Source organism: Pristiophorus japonicus, chromosome 10 (assembly GCF_044704955.1).
Source record: "Pristiophorus japonicus isolate sPriJap1 chromosome 10, sPriJap1.hap1, whole genome shotgun sequence".
In the NCBI taxonomy this organism is placed as follows: domain Eukaryota; kingdom Metazoa; phylum Chordata; class Chondrichthyes; family Pristiophoridae; genus Pristiophorus; species Pristiophorus japonicus.
Genome location: NC_091986.1, coordinates 723,126 through 744,799, shown reverse-complemented (window position 1 = coordinate 744,799; position 21,674 = coordinate 723,126). Strand labels below are relative to the sequence as shown.

General features: G+C 47.6%; 1 protein-coding gene across 1 annotated transcript in view; it reads right to left on the bottom strand.

The window, feature by feature from the left end:
• Nucleotides 1-392: 392 nt before the first annotated feature.
• The window catches only part of LOC139274682 (cilium assembly protein DZIP1-like), a 455,193-nt gene continuing 433,911 nt past the window's right edge, over nucleotides 393-21,674 (bottom strand). Inside the window, exon 17 of the mRNA XM_070891361.1 lies at nucleotides 393-745. The gene's annotated coding sequence lies outside the window, so the exon portion shown is untranslated. The remainder of the gene's footprint in view (nucleotides 746-21,674) is intronic.

The following is a 21,674-nucleotide window of genomic DNA, read 5'->3' as shown; positions in this document are numbered from 1 at the left end:
TTAAGTTAGATATAATAGCATTTTTTTTGTAGATTGTTGTCAGACTTATGCTATTGTCTAGAATTGTGCTCACAAGAAAGGCTTGTAAGTCTGTGAGTAATTAAACACATCTTCAGATCTTTTTTCTGAATACATGACGAGGAGCTCAAAAAATGACTCGGAAATTTTGGAATTTGAAATTGGAAAACTGAACTGCATTTCCTGAGCAGCATAGCTGTCCTTTCATAACAAAATAAAGTTGCAACCGGAGGTTGACCAGATCTACAGCTGAACCAATAACTCGGCTTATAAAAGGGCAATGCAATATATTTTTATTCAAAAATGAAATAGACTACACTATATCTTAAACACTTATTGTGAAAGGTGAGAAAAAGGAAATTTTATAATGTTTTCTACTTATGTGTCTCATGGAAATATTTGTTCAAGATTATGTGAAAATTATGGAAGTTGCTCTGAACCTGGAAAATACATACCAAAACAATCAACTGAAAGCATGTATTTGCTCCTTACAAAACCAAAAATGAACAGTCAGAAACAGAAGCAAGGGAAAAGGAAAACTTGGCCGAAAGTAGTAACCATAGTTGGTGTAAAGGACTTATTTTAAGGCATTGGTCTTTTTCTTTTCCAATCTTCTCCACAGTTAGTTTTTATAATCGTAGATCGATACCTTCAGACAAGTTAATCCAGTCTGTTCCAATCACTGGATTTCCCTTTAGAGGAATCGTCACATCAGCATGAGATACTTCTGTCATTCAGAGAAAAATAAGAAAAACATCCATTAGATGGAAACGTAGAAATTTACAGCGCAGAAGGAGGCCATTTCGGCCCATCGTGTCTGCCCCGGCCGACAAAGAGCCGCACGGCCCTTGGTCAGCAACCCTAAAGATTACATATAAACCTATGAACAATGACGGAAAGGCAAAGAGCACACAGCCCAACCAGTCCGCCTCACACAACTGCGACACCCCTTATACTGAAACATTCTACACTCCACCCCAACCGGAGCCATGTGATCTCCTGGGAAAGGCAAAAACCAGATAAAAACCCAGGCCAAGTTAGGGAGAAAAAATATGGGAAAATTCCTCTCCGACCCATCCAGGCGATCAAAACTAGTCCAGGAGATCACCCTGGCCATATTCTATTCCCTCAAGTACTTACCATTATATCTGCGCCATCCAACAAAAGGTCAACCAGTCTAATCCCAATTACCAGCTCTAGGTCCGTAACCCTGCAGGTTACGGCACTTTAAGTGCCCATTCAACCATCTCTTAAAAGTGGTGAGGGTTTCTGTATCCACCACTCTTCCAGGCAGCGAGTTCCAGATCCCCACAACCCACTGTGTAAAGAAGCCCCCCCTCAAATCCCCTCTAAACCTTCCACCTACCACCTTAAAACTATACCCCCTCATAATAGACTCATCCACCAATGGAAATAGACCCTTACTATCCACTATGTCCAAGCCCCTCAATATTTTGTACACCTCAATGAGGTCTCCTCTCAACCTCCTCTGTTCCAATGAGAACAAACCCAGCCTATCCAATCTGTCCTCATAACTAAGATTCTCCATTCCAGGCAGCATTCTAGTAAATCTCCTCTGCACCCTCTCTAGTGCAATCACGTCCTTCCTATAATACGGCAACCAGAACTGCACGCAGTACTCCAGCTGTGGCCTAACCAAAGTATTATACAATTTAAGCATAACCTCCCTGCTCTTATATTCTATGCCTCGGCCAATAAAGGCAAGCATTCCGTATGCCACCTTATTCACCTTATCCACCTGGCCTGCTACTTTCAGGGATCTGTGGACAAGCACTCCAAGGTCCCTTTGTTCATCTACACTATTTAGTGGCCTACCGCTTAATGTGTATACCCACTGAGGTTAGGCTGACAGGTCTGTAATTACTTGGCATATCCCTTTCTCTCTTCTTAAACAAGGGTACGACATTAGCAGTCCTCCAATCCTCCGGCACCATGCCTGTTATGTATGTAATATCTCGATAGACTGAATACTGTAAACTAACACAGGTACAAACCTGGCTCTGCTTTATTAAGGTGTAAAGTGATTACATTACGAGATGGCTTGCCTTTTATACCTGGGCTGCACACATGTGCATACAGCCCAATGACCTCCGACAGTCGTGCCACCTGGTGGCTAGTAACCCCAAGCATACATACATGACAATGCCTAAATCTAAAGAGGGCTGGAAAAAAGATGGTCAAGGCCTCTGCTATTTCCTCTTTTACTTTGCTCAACAGCCTGGGATGCATTTCATCCGGGCCTGGGGACTGATCTACTTTCAAAGCTGCTAAACCCCTTAATACTTCCTCTCTCACTATATTTACTTCATCCAGAATATCACACTCCTCCTCAATAGCAGTATCTGCATTGCCCCTTTCCTTAGTGAAAACAGATGCAAAGTATTCATTAAGAACCCTACCAACATCTTCCGCCTCCATACAAAGATTACCCACATGGTCTCTAATAGGCCCTACCCTTTCTTTAGTTACTCTCTTACTCATAATATATTTATAGAACATCTTAGGGTTTTCCTTAACTTTACTGGCCAAGAATTTCTCGTGCTCTCTCTCAGCATTCCTAATATCCTTTTTAATTTTGCCTCTTAACTTTCTATATTCCTCTAAAGATTCTATAGTATTTAACCATTGGTATATGACATAAGCGTCCCTCTTTTATCTTAATCCTCCCCTGTAAGTCCCTAGACATCCAGGGGGCTCTAGAATTATTTTTCCCAGCCTTTTTTTTTAGGGCACATGTTTGGCCTGAGCCTTCCGGATCTCCTTCTTGAATGCCTCCCACTGTTCCGACACTGATTTACCCACAAGAAACATAGTGTTTCCAGTCCACTATGTCCAAATCACTCCTTAACTTAGCAAAATTAGCTTTTTCCCAATTCAGAACTTTTATACCAGGCCTATTCTTGTCCTTATCCATAACCAACTTGAATCTGACTGAATTATGGTCACTGGCACCCAAGTGCTCTCCCACTAATACTCCTTCAACCTGCCCAACTTCATTCCCCAAAAATAAATCCAAGACCACCCCCTCTCGTGTTGGGCTTGCTACATACTGACCAAAAAAGTTTTCTTGAATGCATTTCAAGAATTCCGCACCCTCTGTACCCTTCACACTAAATTTGTCTCAATCAATATTTGGATAGTTAAAATCCCCTACTATTACTACCCTATGGCTTTTGGACTTCACAGCAATTTGCCTACATATTTGCTCCTATGTCTCCCTCCCACTGTTTGGGGGTCTATAAGTAGTGTGATCGCCCCTTTTTTATTTTTCAATTTGACCCATATGGCCCAATTTGATGATCCCTCTAACATATCATCCCTCCTCACAATGCAATATTACCTGACCCAAGTAGCTGCTGTCTTACTTTAAAATTCATTTCTGATGCAGCATCTTTACAAAGTTTAAACAAAGATCAAATATTATTGTGCTGGAAAATTGAAAAAGAATAACATAATTAGGCTGATATGTAGCCTTGTGATTGCAAAAGTAAAAAAGTCATGAATGGCTGATAACCAAATGCATTTGTCACATATGTGATGAGGTGGTTCACTTCTAAAATTAAGTAACCAGGTTACAGCCACATCAATTGCAGCAAGTCGCCACTTCAATAACATTTTAAAAAACAGTCCAAAACCTTAAATCCAAACTTCCCTGAACGATGTGTTCGTCCCTTTGCAGATGACACAAAACTTGTAAGTACAGTGAACAGGAGGAGAGTGATAGACTTCAGGAAGACAGACAGGCTGGTGAAATGGGCAACATTGGCAGATGAAATTTATTGCAGAAAAATGTCAAGTGATGCATTTTGGTAGAAAGAATGAGGATAGGAGATATAAACTAAATGATACAATCCTTAAGTGGGTGCACGAACAGAGAGACAGGGTGTGTCTGCATAAATCGTTGAAGGTGGCAGTGCAGGTGTAAGAAAGAAGTAAAAATGGCTCACGGGATCCTGGGCTTCATAAATAGAGGTATAGGGGCAAAATGGTATCTTGGCCTTTATTGCAAAGGGGATGGAATATAAAAGCAGGGAAGCCCTGCTACAGCTATATAAGGTATTGGTGAGGCCAAACCTGGAATACTGCGTGCAGTTTTGGTTTCCATATTTACGAAAGGATATATTTGCTTTGGAGGCAGTTCAGAGAAGATTCACTAGGTTGATTCAGGGGATGAGGGGGTTGACTTATGAGGAAAGGTTGAGTAGGTTGGGCCTCCACTCATTGGAATTCAGAAGAATGAGAGGCGATCTTATCGAAACGTATAAGATTATGAGGGAGCTTGACAAGGTGGATGCAGAGAGGATGTTTCCACTGATGGGGGAGACTAGAACTAGAGGGCATGATCTTAGAATAAGGAGCCGCCCATTTAAAACAGAGATGAAGAGAAATTTCTTCCCCCAGAAGGTTGTGAATCTGTGGAATTCGCTGCCTCAGAGAGCTGTGGAAGCTGGGACATTGAATAAATTTAAGACATAAATAGACAATTTCTTAAATGATAAGGGGATAAGGGGTTATGGGGAGCGGGCAGGGAAGTGGAGCTGAGTCCATGATCGGATCAGCCATGATCTTATTGAATAGCGGAGCAGGCTCGAGGGGCAGTATGGCCTACTCCTGTTAATATTTCTTATGAAATTGTTCTTTTTTATAGCCCCCGTTAATGCCTCCGGGAGGAGGCGATAACGGGACATAATGGCATTTTCGCCTGGGGGACTCCACTGCCTCCTGGAAAATTGCCCTGGAGGTTTGGGGGGGGGGGCACTGTCCCGGCAGCACCTACCCCATGATTAGCACCCCGGGCCGGTGCGCAACCAGCAATACGTCATCGGCGTGGGCGCCGACCCCTTAATGCCCCATGGGGGAAATTGCCCCGCGGGCCACGAGGCTGGTGCGGGAGGCTGTCAACGCCGGGGCGCCCCTTAAAGGGGAGGCCTTTAACGCCCTAGGATATCATCTTTATTTGTCGGTCGACTCTTGGGTTGACTGGGCCGCCATCATGCAGCCCGGCACTCTGTTTTGGGTCGATCGATCACGACCCTGGTGGCCCAGTGGCGGCCACCAAAGGGGAGGGGCGATGTAGCGTGTTACCGCTAGGCGGAGCATCAGTCCCGGGAGGTCCCTGCAAAGGAAGCGGAGTGCCAAAGACAGTGCTTCGCTTCTTTTGAGGGGCGTACGGCCCAAATCTGCATCAGGGGCGGGACTTCCGGGCCGGGCACAAGTTCTAGCCCATAGAGTACAAAAGTGTGGAAATTATGATGAACCTTTATAAAACAGTGGTTCGTCCTCAACTAGAGTACTGTGACCAATTCTGGACACCGCACTTTAGGTAGGATGTGAAGACCTTACTGAAGGTGCAGAACAGATTTACGAGAATTATTCCAGGAATGAGGGACTTCAGTACGTGGATAGACTGGAGAAGCTTGGGTTGTTCTCATTGGGGCAGGGAAGATTGAGAGGAGATTTGATAGAGGCATTCAAAATCATGTGGTGTCTGGACAGAGTAGATAGAGAGAAACAGTTCACATTGGCCGAAGGTTCAAGAACCAAAGGACACAGATTTCAGGTGATTGGCAAAAGAACCAAAGCCGATGCAAGAAAAAACTTTTTTACGCAGTAAGTGGTTAGGATCTGGAATGCACTGCCGGAAAGGGTGGTGGAGGCAGACTGAATTTTATCTTTCAAAAGGGAGTTGGATAAGCATCTGAAGGAAAAAAATTGCAGGGCTACACTGTTAAGTCCTGACTCTAATGTACTGACTTACATGAGACACATGCTGAAGTCAAGGTCACTCAGGACCTGCACCTTTAATTCCAGCTCTCCAGTGCTGCACTTGCCTGAGACCTCCCTTTATATACCTCAGTGGGACAGGTATGGAGTGTCTCCTGAAAGTGCACCCCTGGTGGTAAGGTATGCTTATTGTTACAGGTCATATCCAGTTACAGTCATGTATAGCATGGTAAGATACAGTTATATACAGTAATGTGAGATATATGACATCACCCTCCCCCAAGGTCTTATTGCCTTTTTAGATTCAGTCTCTCAGGTGGTCTGCGCTCTCGCGTGGAGCGTCTTAGTTGTGGTTCAGTTGTTTGCCTTGGTGCCTGTTTTTCGTTCAGTGTGATTGCTGGTATCTCGCCTGGGCTGTCTGTTGAGACTGCCCTTTCCTTAGGTTGTTCCACCTCTCTGTCCACCAGGTGTGGTGTGAGTTCCACATTGTAGTCTGCCTCTGGTTCTTCAGTGTTATCAGTGAATCTACTTTTTACTTGGTCTACATGCCTCCGGCAGGTTTGGCCATTGCCCATTTGTACAACCAGTCGCCTGTTTCCCTCTTTATCTGTTACTGTCCCTGCAAGCCATTTGGGACCCCAGCCATAGTTTAGCACAAACACTTTGTCCCCTATCTCATTCCACCACCCCCTCGAATTTTGGTCATGGTACTCAGTTAGCTTTTGACGCTTAGCCTCAACAATTTCATGCATGTCTGGGAGGATTAATGAGAGCCTGGTTTTTAAGGTTCGTTTCATCAATAATTGCGCGGGGGGAACCCCAGTCAACGAATGCGGACGAGATCTGTATGCCAGCAGCAGTCGCGACAGGCGGCTCTGCAGCGTGGGACATTGCTTTGTTTAATGATCTGCACTGCTCGCTCCGCCTGGCCATTGGAGGCCGGCTTGAAAGGTGCCGTCTTAACGTGATTTATACTGTGGTCAACTATAAAATCGTGAAATTCTGTGCTGGTGAAGCACGGACCATTATCACTGACCAATATGTCAGGAATGCTGTGCGTTGCAAACATGGTTCTAAGGCTCTCCACAGTGGTGGAGGTGGTGCTCGAGTTTAAAATGGTGCACTCGATCCATTTTGAAAATGCATCAACGACTACGAGGAACATTTTGCCCATGAATGGGCCCGCACAGTCTACATGCACCCGCGACCACGGTTTGGTGGGCCAGGGCCAGGGGCTTAGGGGGGGCCTCCCTGGAGGCATTATTGAGTTGGGCACAAATGGTGCACCGCCGAACGCAGAGCTCCAAGTCCACGTCAATGCCAGGCCACCAGACATGAGATCTGGTTATGGCCTTCATAAGGACGATCCCCGGGTGCTCGCGATGGAGCTCCCGGACAAACGCCTCCCTGCCTCGTAAGGGCATAACTACACGGCTGCCCCACATCAGGCAGTTTGCCTGTAGTGAGAATTCATGCATGCGCCCATGGAAGGGTTTTACCTCCTCGGGGCAGGCATCGCGAGCCTCTGCCCTGTCACCAGTTAAAACGCATCTTTTAACTAGAGATAACGTGGGGTCGCTGGTCGTCCAGGCTCTGATTTGGCGAGCCGTCATGGGCGAACCTGTGGATTCAAAGACGTTGATTGCCATGACCATCTCACAGTCCTGTTCATCGGACCCTTCTGTGGTCGCCAGGGGTAGCCTGCTAAGCGCATCGGCACAGTTGTCTGTGCCTGGTCTGTGCCTTATTGTGTAGTCGGAAGCCGCCAGTATGAGTGCCCACCGCTGAATGCGCGCTGAGGTGTTAGCATTGATTGCCTTGCACTCGGATAGTAGGGACGTGAGGGGTTTGTGGTCGGTTTCTAACGCAAACTTGGCCCCGAAAAGGTATTGGTGCATCTTTTTGACATCGTACACGCACGCGAGCGCCTCCTTCTCAACCATACCGTACCTGCGCTCTGCCCGCAAAAATGACCTGGAGGCATAAGCAATGGGCTGCAATTTACCCGCACCATTGACGTGCTGTAAAACGCACCCGACCCCGTACGCTGACGTATCACACGTAAGGACTAACTTTTTACTTGGGTCAAAAAAGGCTAAAACACTCTTGGAACATAGAAGGTTGCGTGCCTTATTGAAGGCGCGTTCTTGAGCGTCCCCCCAAAACCAATCGTATCCCTTTCTGAGTAGCACGTGGAGAGGCTCCAGCAGCGTGCTCAAGTTCTGCATAAAGTTCCCAAAGTAATTGAGTAGCCCGAGAAAGACGCGCAGTTCCGTGACATTCCGGGGGCATGGGTGCCAGGCGAATCGCTTCGGTTTTGGATTCGGTTGGGCGGATTCCATCAGAGGTAATCCTTCTGCCCAAAAGTTCAACCTCAGGCGCGAGAAACAGACACTTGATCCAATCGACTTAGTACTTCCTCAAGATTGCGGAGATGAGAGTCGGTGTCCCTGCCGGTGATGAGTCTGTCATCTTGAAACACAACCGTCCCTGGGATGGACTTGAGCAGACTTTCCATGTTGCGCTGGAATATAGCAGCTGCTGACCTGATGCCGAATGGGCATCGATTGTACACAAAAAGGCCTCGATGTGTGTTGATGGTGATGAGTAGCTTAGACTCTTCGGTCAGTTCTTGCGTCATATACGCAGATGTGAGGTCAAGTTTCGAGAAAAGTTTTCCTCCAGCCAACATGGCAAATAGGTCCTCCACTCTGGGCAGCGGGTATTGGTCCTGTAGGGAGACTCTGTTTATGGTAGACTTGTAATCCCCACAGATTCGCATGGATCCATCAGGCTTCAAAACGGGGACGATGGGGCTTGCCCAGTCGGTAAATTCCATGGGAGAAATTATGCCTTCCCGTAGAAGCCGGTCCAGTTCGTTTTCAATCTTTTCCCTCATCACATAAGGCACAGCTCTAGCCTTGTGATGGACCGGTCTGGCATTCTGTGTGATGTAGATTCTAACTTTAGCCCCTTTGAAGGTGCCCACACCTGGCTGAAAGAGATGTTCAAAACGGCTTAGAACTGTTGAGCAGTTCCTCTGACGACATGGCGTGAACATCATCCCATTTCCAATTAAGTTCTGCTAGCCAGCTTCTCCCCAACAGGGCTGGGAGATCCCTGGGGACAATCCACAGGGAAAGTCAGTGCACCATCCCTTTGTGTGTGACTGAGAGCATGGCGCTGCCAAGGACTGGGACGATTTCTTTAGTATAGGTCCTTAGTTTGGTGTCGACCTTTGTGAGTTTTGGTCTGTTGCTTTTGTGCGGCCACAGCTGTTCAAATTGTTGAACGCTCATGAGGGATTGACTGGCTCCCGTGTCCAGTTCCATGTTGACGGGTATCCCGTTGAGTAGAACCCTCAGCATAATTGGAGGCGTCTTGGTGTAAGAACAGTGGACATTGATCGTATTAACCCGCTGTACCTCGGCATGCTGAAATCGACACACCCTGGTTGAGTGCCTTCCCCCACATCTCCAACACAGACCGTTTCCATTGTTTCCGAAGGATGATCTGCGTCTGGCTGATCTCCCTTGAGCTTCTCTCAATCTGTTGTTGATTGCTCGCATTGTGGGTTGATGAGGTGTGATCGGCCGTTCATGTGGCCCTTGATTTTGATGGCTTCTGGCGCCACTGTCTGCTGTTGAAGGCCTGCTCTCCTGCCTTTGTCTGTGTGTGGGGGTAGCAGTTTGTTTCACAATGTGAACCCCTTGTTCCGATGCCTCGTTGGTTGTCATACCCGAAGTATAGATCAGCCTTGTTTCTTCTTCGCCTGCCAAGAATGTCTGTGCGACCAGTGCTGCTGCCTCTAGAGTCAAATTCTTAGTCTCTATAAGCTTTCGGAATATGCCTGCGTGGCCTATTCCTTCAATAAAAAAGTCTCTCAGTACTTCTCTCCTTAGTTCATCGGGAACTCACATGAACTAGCCAGCCTCCGAAGTTCCACCACAAAGTCAGGTATGCTTTGGCCCACACAGCTTCTGTAGTTGTAGAACCAGTGTCTGGCTATGTATAGGCTGCTCGCTGGCTTCAGGTGGTCTCTCACCAGTGTGCTCAACTCCTCAAACGAATTGCTTGCTGGTTTCTCGGGAGCCAGCCGGTCTTTCATTAAAGCGCATGTTTTCGAGCCACAGCTGGTCAAGAGATGGGCTCTTCTCTTGTCTGCCTTATCGTCGCCCAGCCAGTCTTTGGTCACAAAGCTTTGCTGGAACCTTTCTATAAAGTCATCCCAATTGTCTTCAGCATTGTATTTCTCATCTGAGCTGTTGGTAGCCATTCTGTGGATTCTGTGATCCCGTAACTCGTCGCCACTGTTAAGTCCTGACTCTAATGTACTGACTTACACGAGACACATGCTGAAGTCAAGGTTACTCAGGACCTGCACCTTTAATTCCAGCTCTCCAGTGCTGCACTTACCTGAGACCTCCCTTTATATACCTCAGTGGGACAGGTATAGAGTGTCTCCTGCAAGTGCACCCCTGGTGGTAAGGTATGCTTATTGTTACAGGTCATATCCAGTTACAGTCATGTATAGCATGGTAAGATACAGTTATATACAGTAATGTGAGATACATGACATACATAGAAAGGGCAGGGGAGGGAGACTCGATGAGAGTCAGCACGGACTCGACAAGCTGAATGACCTTCTTCCATGCTGTAACCATTCTATGATTCCAGGTGCAGACTGCCAGCCTGGTTAAGTCCCAGCACTGAATTCGCGCAGTGGCTGCCGCTTTAGTCCGGCACTCGCAAGGTGGCAGGAAGCCCTCACCCTATACATTGCATACCATGTGGCAGGAGATAGCGGGCCACATGACGGTGAGTACTGTGGTGCTACAGTCCACCATTCCATGCAGGAAGAAGTTTAATGACCTCACATGGCTGGTCAAGGTGAGAGAAGACTTCAGAAAATGCTACATACTACCATCTGCGCCACAAGCCTCACACGTTGCTCAATGCACCAGACCCCCAGCAGTTACCTACCAGCAATCTCTACCTATCACCACTCACACCTCACAATCATGGCTTCTCCTCACCCTCAAAACCATACCACTGCTGTGACACTCACCCCCACATCTCACACCTAACACTCACTGATAGCTATTAAACTATGGCAGGCACATCACCGAAACACATTGCACAACACTCACTCACACATTTCTCTTTCTCTTGCAGGCCAAACTGGCACATAATCAGAGGGAGCAGCAGAGACAGGCGGGGGCCAGGCTTGAACGCAGGACTTCAGCAAACCCGAGGAGGGAATTCTCCAGCTAATTGGGCGGCATGTGGTAGAAGCTGAATCAACTGGCAAGGTTCAACTCGTTGGAGACAACATGGTATGTTCATTCCTAATCCTTCTTCTCATATCCCATTTCACCCTTGCCCACCATCTTTTCTCACTTTCAAGCTACTCATGCTGTATGCATGCATTTCTGGCTTTCCCCTTCATCACCCCACCACCATTCCCCTCAGCATAACCTGACTGTTGTGCCTTTCTGCTTTTAGATAATCATCAAGCACTCAAGCAACCTGTCCCTGATGTCATCGAAGAGAACAAGGGGGGAGAAGATGACGAGGAAGAGGACACTGCGGCAATGCATCTATCACTTGCAGACACCAGCTCAGAAACTGGCACTATGCCTACTTTAGAGGCAAGTGTAGAAGCAGGATCTGATCAAAGTGAGGCACCGGGCACAAGTGGGCAGTAGCAACGCCAGGGGAAAAGGATAGCTCAGGGACCTCAAAGGGGAGGCCTTCAGAAAAAGGGTGATTCACATGCACACCGAATCGATGGCCACAATGGCCGGTGAGAGAGTATCTCGGCAATGTCAAGGAGCGTGGAGGAATCCACCTATATCATTGCACGGGGTTCTGCCCAGAGCACAGAGCCCAGGATTGCCAGCCTGGAAATTATGGTACAATCCCAAAGAGAATGTGTTAACCCAGATGTAATGGTGTGCATGATGGGTGATGTCGCAGCTTTTACTGCAGCACAGGCGGAAGCGACCCAACGTCTTAGTGCTGCAGCGGAAGTGCAGACTGCTCTCATAGTCTCAGCTTGGTGCAATTGAAACAGACTGATCTCATGCAGTCTCAGCTTGAAGCCACCCAAGCTCAGATTGCTGCTACCATGACTAGGTTTACAGCAGCAGGTGGCAGCAGGCCAGCAATCTCTGTTCCAACATGAGTTCATCCTGCATCTCTCTGCAAAGACAACGTAGTCCCTTCTCCTGTTGTAGCGAAATTCAGTGACTTCCTGGATGCAGTGATGGACAGTGAACTGTAAGATGATAGCTGTGTTTCTGTTATGTATTGATGCTTGGGGTCACCAGACACCAGGGGGCACCACTGTCGGAGGTCATCGGGCTGTACGCGCGTCTGCGCGGTCACTGGTATATAAGCGCGGGTACCATGTCACATGGGTACTTTGGACGCAAATAAATTGGATCAGGTTTACACCTGAGGCTGCTAACAGTAACAGGACTCTTGAGTCATTACATTTGGCAACGAAGTAACTTAAGAACTTTCGCATGTACAATGGACATTATTGGAATTCTGGAGAGATTCATGGAGGGCGAGGATTGGGTGGATTTTATCGACCGCCTGGATCAGTATTTTGTGGCCAACAAAATGGAGGGAGAGCCTGATGCAGTTTGGCGTAGGGCAATTTTTCTCATCGTTTGTGGTCCGAAAATTTACGGCCTTATGAAGAACCTTCTCTCGCCTTTACATCCAACGGACAAAGAATACGAGGATTTATGTGCTTTGGTGCGTGACCATCTTAAGCCAAAAGAGGGGATCATCATCTCACGCTATCGTTTTTATATGCATGTTCGTGCTGAGGGCCAGGATGTGTCGGAATTCGTCGTCGACCTACGACGTCTTGTTGAGCTGTGTAAGTTCGGGAACGTGTTGAAAGACATATTGCGAGATTTCTTCGTGATAGGCATCAACCATGATGTGATTCTTTGGAAGTTATTGGCCGAAGAGAAGCTGGATTTGAGAAAGGCCATCGCGACTGCCCAGGCATGCATGACAACTGATGATAATTTGAAGCAGATATCATCGAAAAGTTGGAGCTCCACGGCAGGTACTGTAAACAAGATTGCGTCGTCTTCTGGCAGAGCTGCTTACGGCAGTGCCTACTCGACAGCTTATGTGAAACCGGTAGCTGCTCAGAGTCCGTCAACTGGTACGAATCTGATTTCACCCTGTTGCCGTTGTGGGGGCAATCATCGGCCTCATCAGTGTCAAGTTAAACAATACGCCTGTAATGGCTGTTCGAAAGTGGGGCATCTTCAGGGGATGTGCCCACAACTGATCAAGCGTGCTGCTGCTCATCACATTGTTGATGCTGGCCCGGATGCACAACCCGGGGAGGAAGTGTATCGTCTGTTCTTGGGAAAGAGCCAGCTGATAATCGTTAATGTGAAGCTGAATGGAGCTGTATCAATGGAGCTGGACATGGGTGCAAGTCATTCGACAATGAGCCAAAAGACATTCGACAAGCTGTGGGACACTGATGCTGTGAAGTATAAGCTGAGTCCAGTCAGTGCCAAGTTGCGTACTTACACTAAGAAACTCATACCGGTGATTGGCAGTGCAGTAGTCAAGGTGTCATATGATGGTGTGGTTCATGATCTACCATTATAGATCGTCCCAGGTAATGGTCCAATGCTGTTCAGTAAGAATTGGCTCGAGAAAATCAAGTGGAACTGGAATGATGTCAAAGCATTGTCCTCGGTGGGTGACACTTCGTGTGCTCAAGTGTTGAAAAAATTTCCTTCTTAGTTTGAACCAGGCATTGGTAATTTTACTGGAGCCAAGGTGCAGATTCACCTGGATTCTGATGCAAAGCCTGTCTATCATAAAGCTCTGTTTGTTCCTTACATGATGAGGGAGAAAGTTGAAATTGAGCTTGACAGACTCCAACGTGAAGGGATCATATCACCAGTCGAGTTTAACGTGGGCCAGTCCCATTGTTCCTGTATTGAAGAATGATGGCACTGTCAGGATCTGTGGAGACTACAAGGTTACGATTAACCGATTTTCGAAACAGGATCAGTATCCGTTACTGAATGCTGATGACCTGTGCGCCGAGCTAGCTGGTGGAAAGTTGTTCACTAAATTAGATCTATATGACACAGGAGCTTGTCGGCACTTTGAAGAAACTCACCTGCATCAACACCCATAAAGGACTGTTTGTCTACAACAGGTGTCCTTTTGGAATTCGTTCAGCTGCAGCCATATTTCAGAGGAATGTGGAGAGTCTACTGAAATCCGTTCCTAGAGCTGTCGTGTTTCAAGATGACATTCTGGTCACAGGTCGTGACACTGCTGAACATCTGAAAAATCTTGAAGAAGTCCTACATCGTCTGGACAAAGTAGGACTCAGGCTGAAACGTTCGAAGTGTGTCTTCATGGCATCTGAAGTTGAATTCTTGGGGAGGAACATTGCTGCTGATAGCATCAGGCCTACTGATTCGAAAACCAAGGCCATCAAAAATGCACCCAGGCCTCACTATGTGACGGAGCTGCGTTCATTCCTTGGGCTACTCAACTACTTTGGTAATTTCTTACCCAGATTGAACACTTTATTGGAGCCACTGCACATGCTACACAGAAAAGGCGACAACTGGGTCTGGGGTGTGTCTCAAGATAGAGCCTTTGAAAAGCTGCAAGTTGCTTGTTCATTATGATCCGTGTAAGCGTCTGGTATTGGCCTGTGATGCTTCACCATATGGGGCTGGCTGTGTACTCCAACAAGCAAATGAGTCGGGTAAGCTACAACCTGTGCGTGTGCTTCGAGAAGTTTGTCAAAGGCGGAAAGAGCTTAAAGCATGGTAGAAAAAGAAGCTTTGGCCTGTGTGTATGGTGTGAAAAAGATGCATCAGTACCTGTTTGGTCTTTGTTTTGAGCTCGAAACAGGTCACAAGCCACTCATTTCACTGTTTTCGGAAAACAAAGGTATTAATACCAATGAATCGTCCCATATCCAGAGGTGGGCATTGACATTGTCTGCCTATGATTATGTTATTCGTCATAGACCGGACACTGAGAATTGTGCCGATGCACTGAGTCATCTGCATTTGCACACACCTGATGTGGAGACGCCTGAACCTGCAGATCTACTGTTAGTAATGGATGCTTTTGAGAGTGAAGGAACTCCTGTCACTGCTGAACAAGTTAGGATCTGGACCAGCCATGATCCTATTTTATCAGTTGTGAACCATTGTGCCCTTAGTGGTGATTGGTCTGCAATACATATGGAGATGTGTGATGAGACCAAACCTTACAACCGTCGCAAAGATGAGCTGTCCATTCAGTGGGGTAATCGTGTCATTATGCCTAAGAAAGGTAGAGAAAAATTTGTACGTGAACTACACAGCACTCATCCCGATATTGTCATGATGAAAGCCATTGCTAGGTCTCATGTATGGTGGCCTGGAATTGACTCTGATCTGGAATCATGTGTGCATCAGTGTAATACTTGCATGCAGCTAAGTAAAGTACCAGCGGAATCTCCGCTGAGTCTTTGGTCATGGCCATCTAAACCATGGTCGAGGATTCACATCGATTTTGCGGGGCCTTTCATGGGAAAGATGTTTTTTGTTGTGGTGGATGCATATTCAAAGTGGATAGTGATATGTTCACAATAAAGGATGAAGCTGAGTACTGTGTACAATGAGCAAGTGTGACCTTAGCTCCTTTAATAAGATTCCAGAGTGCAGGTACCTCGTGGATGGCCTGCTTATATACCGTGCTCCCAAGGGATGCTGGGATCCCTTGGGACTCCAACAGGTAGGCCCTCTGGTGGTAGTGTAATACAGGTTACAAGGGGTTAAATACATAACATCACTTCCCCGTGAAGTCAATAGTACGCTTATTTACAAGGTGAGATGATCTGGGGCTTTTCGCTCCCTTGTCGATCGTCTCAGTACAAATGCGGGTGTGGGTGAGTTGGTTAGTTCTTCACTGGACTGCTGGGCAGCTGGCCTTGCCGGGCTGCAGGGGATGATGAGTTCGGCTTTGTGGTCAACTATGATGTCAGTTGCCACTTGTGTGTGTGTTGGAGGGTCAAAGTTGGTGGTGTCTTCTTCGGGTTGTTCGTAGCTGTTGGTGAACCGCAATTTGATTTGGTCCAAATGTTTTCTGCATGTTAGTCCATTGGCCAATTTGACCTGAAACACACTATTCCCTTCTTTGGCTATGACTGTGCCAGCAAGCCATTTGGGACCATGTCCATAATTGAGTACAAACACAGGATCATTGACCTCAATATCACGTGACAAATTTGCACGGTCATGGTACACACTTTGTTGATGCTGCCTGCCCTCCACGGGATCATGGAGAGCAGGGTGGACAAGAGAGAGCCTTGTTTTGAGCACCCTTTTCATGAGCAGCTCAGCTGGGGGAACTCCAGTGAGTGAGTGGGGTCTGGTGCGGTAGCTGAGCAGCACACTGGATAGTCGGGTCTGCAGGGAGCCTTCCGACACGCGTTTCAGACTTTGCTTGATGGTCTGAACTGCCCGTTCTGCCTGGCCGTTGGATGCAGGCTTGAACAGGGCAGATGTGACGTGCATGATCCCATTGCAGGTCATGAATTCCTTGAATTCAGCACTGGTGAAACGCAGCCTATTGTCGCTGACTAGGACATCAGGCAGGCGGGGCATGGCAAACATGGCTCGTAGGCTTTCAATAGTGGCTGTGGACGTGCTTACAAACATTATTGCACATTCAATCCATTTTGAGTAAGCGTCCACGACAACCAAAAACATTTTGCCTAGAAATGGACCCGCATAGTGCACGTGGATCCTCGACCACAGTTTGGAGGGCCACGACCACAAACTTAGTGGTGCCTCTCTGGATGCACTGGCGCACGCATGACTTTAAATCTGAGTCGATGCCAGGCCACCACACATGGGATCTGGCTATGGCTTTCATCATTAAAATGCCTGGGTGGGTGCTGTGCAGTTCACAAATTAACGTATCTCTGCCTTTCTTGGGTAAGACCACACGACTGCCCCACAACAGACAGTCCGCCTGCAGGGACATTTCATCTTTGCGCCTGTGGAATGGCTTAATTGCCTCCTGCATCTCCACTGGGACGGTGGACCAGCTCCCAAGGACAGTAAAGGATCCTGGCTGGTCCAGGTCCTGATCTGGCGGGCCGTAACAGGGGACTTTTCGTTTTCGAATGATTCCATTACTATGAGCGAGTCCGCTGGCTGTGCCATTTCCACCCCGGTAGTGGGCAATGGCAGCCAACTGAGCGCATCTGTGCAGTTCTCTGTGCCCGGTCTGTGGATCACATAGTTGTATGCCGACAACATGAGCGCTCATCTTTGGATGCGGGCAGAGGCATTAGCGTTGATCCCTTTGCTCTCAGGCTTTCCATGTTCCATTGGAAGATTGCCGCGGCCGACCGAATCCCAAATGGGCATCTGTTATAGATGATCAGACCTTTGTGTGTGTTGATGCAGGTGAGGCCTTTCAAAGACTCCTCCAGCTCCTGCATCATGTAGGCCGAGGTCAGGTCCAGCTTGGTGAACATCTTCCCTCCAGCCAGGGTCGCAAATAGGTCATCTGCCTTGGGTAGTGGGTACTGGACCTGTAGCGAAAAACATTTAATACTTTATAGTCCCCACAAATTCTCACTGTGTTGTCCTCTTTAAGTACCGGGACAATCGGACTAGCCCACTTGTTGAATTCCACCGGTGCAATGATGCCTTCTCACTGCAGCCTGTCCAGATCAATTTCAACTTTCTCATGCATCATATATGGTACCACCCGTGCCTTGTGGTGGATGGGTCGCGTACCGGGAACCATATGGATCTGCACTTTCACCCCCGAGAAACCTGCTCAGAACCTGGGCACATGAGGCATCGTCGATGGACGAAAGTGCTCAGATGTCGTCCCAGTTCCAACGGATTTTTCCCAGCCAGCTTCTGCCAAACAATGTGGAGCCATCCCCTGGCACAATCCACAGCGGGAGTTCGTGTACTGCTCCATCATAGGAGACTTTGACTTCTGCACTGCCAATTACAGGGATTAGTTCCTTGGTGTAAGTGCATGGTTTGGTGTGAATGGGGCTGAGCTTGGGCCTGTGTGCCTTTTTGCCCCACAGCCTGTTGAAGGCCTTTTTACTCATTATAGACTGACTCGCACCCATGTCCAGTTCCATAGAGACTAGAATTCCGTTCAGCTCAATTTTTAACATTATTGGTGGACATTTTGTGGTGAATGTGCGTACCCCGGACACTTCTGCCTCCTCAGTACGAGTCTCCAATTCAGCCTGATCCACAGTAGATTGATCTTTCTCTGCAACGTGGTGGTTTGCAGGGTTTGCAGGGTTTGCAGCTCGCCTGCATTTGTTCTAGGAATCCCTCAAATTCGTTATGTCCTGTGAGGCGCCTTAGTTCGGCGACATAGCTCGCCACTTCCTGGCCCTCCGACCATTGACATGTGTAGAACCGATATCTCGCTATCAAAATGCTTTCCTTAGGATTTAGGTGCTCCCGGACCAGCGTACACAATTCTTCATAGGATTTAGTTGTTGGTTTTGCCGGAGCTAGGAGATTCTTCATGGGGCCATAGGTTGTTGCCCCATAGACAGATAGGAGGATTGCTCTTCGTTTGGCAGTGTTCTCGTCCCCTTCCAGCTCGTTGGCCACAAAGTATTGATTGAATCTCTCCATGAAGGCCTCACAATCGTCCCCTTCTGAGAACTTCTCCAGGATACCAACTGTTCTTTGCATTTTCGCGTGGTTGTTCGTTACCTCGTCGCCAATTGATACGTTCACAATAAAGGATGAAACTGAATACAATGAGCAAGTGTGACCTTAGCTCCTTTAATACGACTCCAGAGTGTCGGTACCTCATGGGTTGCCTGCTTATATACCATGCTCCCAAGGGATTGGATTCCAACAGGTAGGCCCTCTGGTGGTTGTATAATACAGGTTACAAGGGGTTAAATACATAACATATAGAGTGTATTATTATGTCATTCAGTACATCTACAGCTACTATTGAGAGCCTTTGTGTCATGTTTGTTACTCACGGTTTGCCTGACATTGTTGTGAGCGACAACGGACTCTGCTTCACAAGTCTTGAGTTTCAGGAGTTCATGAAACTCAATGGTATTAGACATGTGAGGTCAGCTCCATTCAAACCTGCTTCTAATGGTCAAGCAGAGCATGCTGTTCAAATGGTCAAGCAGAGTATGAAATGTATAACTCAGGGTTCACTGCAGACTCGTTTGTCGTGTATATTGCTCAGTTACAGGACAAGACCTCATACGCTTACTGGGGTCTCCCCTGCTGAACTACTGATGAAGCAAAATCTCAAGACGAAGCTTTCTCTTGTTCATCCCTGATCTGAATGATCGTGTTGAAAACAGACGTCAAAATCAGCAATGGTATCATGATCGTGCTGCTGAGTCGTGTCACGTGACATCTGTGTCAACGATCTGGTTTATGTAATGAACTATGGTCAAGGTCCAAAGTGGATCACCGGTACTGTTACAGTCAAGGAGGGGAATAGAGTGTTTATTGTCGTGCTCAAGAATGAGCAAACATGCAGGAAACATGTTGATCAGGTAAAACTATGACACACGGATGAACTGGAACCGTTTGAGGAAGATCCAGTAAGTGACCAATCAACCAATGTTCATTCATCAGAGGACTTTGCTGTCATTACTGAACCTGGACCTTCAGTCTCTGATGTGATCATTACCACTCCCATCAGATCGGTTACTCTCGGTTGAACTGAGACGATCAACTCATGAGAGGAAAGTCCCAGACCGTCTTGTTTACAAAGAGACTGATATTAAGATTTTGAAAGGGGATGTTGTTATGTATTGATGCTTGGGGTCACCAGACACCAGGGGGCGCCACTGTCGGAGGTCATCGGGCTGTACGCACGTGTGTGCATTCACTGGTATATAAGCGCGGGTACCATGTCGCGCGGGAACTTTGGGCACGAATAAAGTTGGATCAGGTTTACAGTAACAAGACTCTTGAGTCATTACAGTTTCCAGCTGCAGACTGGCAGGATCCGCTGGTGAAGAAATTGAGGGCACGTTGATCTTGATTGCTACTGGGAGAGCCATGGTCGCCCTGCTCTCTGGCTGCAGGAGATGGCAGAGTTATGTGATCACCTCCTTGGTGAAGCACAGCCTCCTAATACACTTTTCCTCACTTAAGTGGAGGTCAGAGAAGTGATCTCGGGAGACCCTAGGTGGGAAAGGCCTTCTCCTCCTCCTTCTGTATACATGTTCACGTCTTCCTCGCTGCCTCCGCTCCTTTTACTGAAGATCCTGAAGCATGATGTTGACTGCCACTACAGCCCCCATGACTGTGAGCAAGTGTGAGCAGAAGGCTTTAAAAAAGTAATGAAGATGTTCTGCACTTGCAAAAAAATTCCCTGTTACCTTGGGACTTTGAAAGAAGTTAATAAAGGTGGTGGAGTTGCAGAAAGTAACACAGAGCCAGTCAATCTGCATAAACATGTCAGGCATAACTGATTTCTAATGATCCCTTTAAATAACATTGCTGGACCCTCCTTCCTGCTTTTGAACACTTGCTCTGCCTGTCATTTCTGAGGCATGTTAGTAAGTGCAGCGGCGAAATCCAATGTTGCAGATCAAGCATCATGTGAGCGTTGCACACTCACTGACATCACGATCTGGTTAATTTCAATGCCTTCAGTGATCGATTCTACTGGCAGTGCTTCTGGCCAACCCAAAATGGCGGCTGCCAAGGGAGCTGCCACCAGCTGGCGGAAGAGCAGCGGCCCCATTTTATTGCCCGATTATGGCGGTAACCATAAAACGCGGGGAAAAATTTGTGCTCACCAGCAAAGTTGCCGGTGTCACTGCAGTTAATGACCACTGTAAATGGCCGCAATGCTAATGGAGTGAAATTGGTCTGGGGGCATGGAGATAAGTGACGCAGCACTCACCTTCAATGCAATGCCGTCCTGTTTAAAAAGGGAGAAAGGGATAGACCGAATAATTCATCATCATAGGAAGTCCCTCAAAATCGAGGAAGACTTGCTTCTACTCTAAACGTGAGTTCTTAGGTGACTGAACAGTCCAATACTAGAATTACAGTCTGTCACATGTGGGACAGACAGTCGTTGAAGGAAGGTGTGGGTGGGACTGGTTTGCCACATGCTCCTTCCGCTGCCTGCGCTTGTTTTCTGCATGCTCTCGGCGACGAAACTCGAGATGCTCAGTGCCCTCCCGGTTGCACTTCCTCCACTTAGGGTGGTCTTTGGCCAGGGACTCCCAGGTGTCAGTGGGGATGTTGCATTTTATCAAGGAAGTTTTGAGGGTGTCCTTGAAATGTTTCCTCTGCCCACCTGAGGCTCGATTGCCGTGTAGGAGTTCCGAGTAGAGCGCTTGCTTTAGGAGTCTTGTGTCAGGCATGCGAATAATGTGGCCCGCCCAACAGAGCTGGTCGAGTGTGGTCAGTGCTTTGATGCTGGGGATGTTGGCCTGATCGAGGACGCTAATGTTGGTGCGTCTGTCCTCCCAGGGGATTTGCAGGATCTTGCGGAGACATCGTTGGTGGTATTTCTCCAGCGATTTGAGGTGTCTACTGTATATGGTCCACGTCTCTGAGCCATACAGGAGGGCGAGTATCACTACAGTCCTGTAGACCATGAACTTGGTGGCTGATTTGGGGGCCTGATCTTCGAACAGTCTTTTCATCAGGTGGCCGAAGGCTGCCCTGGTGCACAGGAGGCACTGTTGAACCTCATCGTCAATGTCTGCCCTTGTTGATAATAGGCTCCCGAGGTATGGAAAATGGTCCACGTTGTCCAGGGCCAAGCCATGGATCCTGATGACTGGGGGGGGGCAATGCTGTGTGGTGGGGTCAGGTTGGTGGAGGACCTTTGTCTTACGG